Raw genomic sequence first — 4416 nt, forward strand, 5'->3', positions numbered from 1 at the left:
AAAGGCTCAGGTGATACACTGTCTCACTAAAAAGGCTCTAACTCTTCGCCCGGGGGTCGGATTTGGGTAAATTTGATATCGATGGAAAGCTTATTGAATTTTTCACATGAAAAAAGTGAAAATCTTAAAAATACCACATGTACAAAAGTGGATTCATCTTTCAAAGAATTCTTCTAACATTCTTGGAAAAAATTTTCAAGCTAGGAAAAGTACGGGTATTACAATGAGGTGTGTAGATCCTACTTGTCTGTGAATAGTGCGATCAGTTATGAATGGAGCATCAGATAGGTTTGAAATCTACAAGTAAGTTGGGGAGTGCACTTATGATGTTGAATATGTCACGAACATACACAAGAATGTAATTGTTGAGTCATCACCTTACTTTATTTGAACTTTTTCATTAACAATGAAGGTTCAATCTCGAAAGAGATCGAGAGGATCGTCTTTAGGGAGTTATGTTGCAAACGAGGCTACTGAAAGTGTTGGATGAGAGGTGTCATTCCGAAGAACATAATTTAAGAGACACTGGAGCATGGGTATGCAGTGTTGCCCATTTTTTTTTTATATTTTTAATGGCCTCAATCTCGAGTCTATAAATTCCATCATGATCGATAAGAATTATGGCAAGTTTATTTACTATTTTATGATGTTTGGGGCTTTCCTCCAAGAATATACATACATAAAGATTATTGCCGGTGATGACACACATTTGTCTGTCAAGTATCAGGGGTGTGATATTGTCTACTATCACATAATACACATAGAATAATATCTATCTCATAGCATGTTGTGAGGTGAACAAAGAGAATAATACATCATGGATCTTCGAGAGAGACTTAAGGACATTGTCATCAACGAACTAAGATTGCGTGTCATATCCAACAGACACATAAGCATAGGCAATGGCCTCACAAAGCATTATCCACATGTGCATCACTGAGTGTGTATGAGGCATCTTGGTGAAAATATATAAAAAATCACTATTATATAGATTATCTCCATGTGTACTTGCCTGCTGGCATAAACTTTGGATGAGTTTTATGATTACTTCAACTTATTCGAAGAAAAATACCCTGACGCAGCAGCTTTCCTCGAGCATGACGTTGGATTTGAAAAGTGGAGTATGATAATTTTTTTGAGAAACAAATTCAACTTCATAGCAACAAACATAGTCGAGTCACTTAACGCAACGTTGGTCGATGAATGAGAGTAGCTAGTAGTCGTCATCTTCAATTCAGTTATTCTTTGATTTGATAAAATATTTAGAAAGAGGTAGGCAGAGCTGAGCAGTTCAACAAATACATTCATTTTGGAAACAAATAAGATCTTAAGGAAAAATATGACCGAAGGAGAGGCCTTTGTATGTAAACAATATAAATGGAGGTACTAAAGAATTCACTATAATTAGTTCAGGTCCTTCCACCAAAGTCAATCTATTGAAAAGGTTATGTTCTTGTAGGCAACATGACTTGATGAAATTACCATGTTCTCATGCAATGGAAGACTTGCGGTTGAATCATAAAAATAATTATAGTATTAGCATGTATGACTACTCTTTGCCCATCTATTTGAAATCATCACACCTCCTTGTATACTTGAAACCTATTTGCGCAGTCCCTCTAGAGTTGGAACAAAACTAGGGAGGAGGATGGTGAAACATGTTAAGGGTATCTTGGAGTCTTTCAGGCTTAAGAGGAGGAACAAGTGCTTCATGGCAAAAGGACAGGCCATAAGAGAACTACATGTAGCCTTATGTAAGAAAATATGATTTGTATTGTAATATTTATTTTGTCAAAGGCATCGGACAAGTTGTTTGCCACTATCACTATTCTACTTTCAAATGTAATAAAAGTGTAGTTTTAATTGACTTTCCTTGTTATTTATCACTGACCTTCATTTTTTTGTTGTATAATGTTGAGGCACTCGACTATACATCACATACCCTTGACTAATTAAATATATAATCAGTTGTGTGTCTGATCTACATAGAAACTCCAAAACATATAATCTATAATAGACCTTTGTCGTGGTATTTTGATGAAATACTATTTTAAATACACTAAATTATGTAATGTCATCATGATTTAAAAAAGCACCAATTTAAAATGACTCAACTGACATGCCTTTTCATTTTCACACTCCTCCTTGTCTACATATGGCTACACGTGTCGAGCAACGATTGGTTTCTATTGCTCATCTATTTAAGAAACCTAGAGGTCTATTTTACACTTAATTATCTTCCTCAAGAAGCAAAAGTAAACTACAACAATGACAATAAGGACTTATAATCTTTGCCCCATGCAGAGGATGCAAACCACACGCAACCAAGATCTGCTTAGGATGAGGAGCGATTTGGGTTTTCTCTTCTAGGGCCTCACTGCTAATCTCCACCGCTTAAAGATGCATCTCCAATGGATGGATCGCTTTCTCCAGAACATAGGAAATAGGCTCCGTCTAAACCCTAGTGACCTCATTACCCCCAATATTTTCGTAGTGTAGTTTAGTCTAGTTTTTTTTTTGTTGCTTTGAGTTTATTGTGAAAACTTTCATGGTGGTTTGATTTTATAAATGAAATCTTCCTTTTTTTTTACACTTTTCACTGGATTTTGTCCATATTTAGATATACTTAATAGCAATGAATTCTTAAGTTTAATATAAAATATTTCATTTCTGTTCAAAAATTGTGTTTAATTTCAATTCAATTTTCTTGTATTGTATTTCATTTCTGTTCAATTTCGTGATTAAATTTTATATAAAATAATCGGTGCTAGACCATTTTTGTGGTATTTCATAAATTCTGAAAATGTATTTTAGATCTACACATCATATGCCCAAAAAGGGGCGGAATAATTATACATTTGATTTAAATTAACAAAGTTTGAAACATCCAATAAATGCTAGATTATGTGAATGTTTTATCATATACTGATGCCATGTTGATATAATAAAATGTACAATACATTAAAGATTTTCGAGTTGGTCGACAACTAACCATCGCAAAGGTCGATGGTCGACTGATTGAATAATGAACAAATTAAAATTATAATTGAAAAGGAGAAGTTAATTAAAATAGAATAAAAGTAGGCCAATTAACATCATCCAAATATTGTAAAACAATTTAGCTACATCTATTGTGGCTCCTTATGACTTTTAAATCTGTTCAAGTGATATTTAAGATATGCATTTGTCCTAAATCACTAAGATAGGACTAAAGAGGGAAAAATAAAATAAAGTAAAATAAAATAATTAAACATCATTCAAGAATTGCAAAACAACAATTGGACACATGATATAAACACATTCAAGTATAGCAAAACAAGTAAATATCATCATACGAAAGGACACAATAATTTTGCACTCTATCAAATGAGTGTAAAGAAGAGCTACAATAGTAACAACCAATTACTCAAAACAAATGTATGCTTTGATAAGGATTATTTATTCTAAAAAATTACTTGTCACATGAACTATATACTACTAAATATAATAATACTTGAATATATATTTATTAAAATATTAACATATACTACTTAAGAGATAAACTTATATAGAATTTTTATGTCAATACTAGTAGTTTTAGTGTATTTGCTAATATTATTTTTCAATTTTCATTGTATGTATATATATTTGTTATGTTTATGTAAAGTTTGATAGTAGTATATTAAAAGTATTTAATTCAAATTAGTTATTCAATTTAAATGAAAAAAATATGTAAAGAGTGAATGAATCTTGTATTTGATTGATGCAAAATGATTCAAAACATATGAGTTACAAGATTGCAATTACATCTCACTTAAAATAAAATATAAAAAATTCAATAGAATAAATGATTAATTGACAATTCTACAAATCTTACATAATTTTTTCCAACTCATTCATGTTAATATTAAGTGGAATTGCTTGAAGAGTGTCAAAATTAATGGGGCCAAAGCTGTGCATTGAACTTGATTGTGCTGAGTTCTCCCTTGATGTCACGACCCAAACTACTGGACCATGCGGTCGCCTACACTATTCTAAGCAGCTAGGAGAACCCTTATAACCCAACTAAAAATATGCGAAAGACTTATTTTTAACAAAATACTGGATTAAATATAATAAAGTAATTTAAATATTAATAAATAATTTTTTAATAAAAATTCTTACAAGTGTCCTTCACTATCCCAAGATTTAGTCAGACATGTACAAGAGCTATCTACTACAGCATATATGACAATAAAATAAATACTACAAAGACTCTAACATCTGCCAGGATGAAAGTCTTGAAGTTAGTGCTGAATATCGCCATCCATCTAGTAACTACAAACTAACCTACATCCAGTCTACACCCCAAGAAGGAATGTAGAAGAGCAGGGTTAGTACAACCACATGTACTGGAAGGCATCATCGGACAACCGTGTTAGACAGTATAGTCATAAA

The sequence above is a fragment of the Capsicum annuum genome, chromosome 12 (genome assembly GCF_002878395.1).
Source record: "Capsicum annuum cultivar UCD-10X-F1 chromosome 12, UCD10Xv1.1, whole genome shotgun sequence".
NCBI classification, from domain to species: domain Eukaryota; kingdom Viridiplantae; phylum Streptophyta; class Magnoliopsida; order Solanales; family Solanaceae; genus Capsicum; species Capsicum annuum.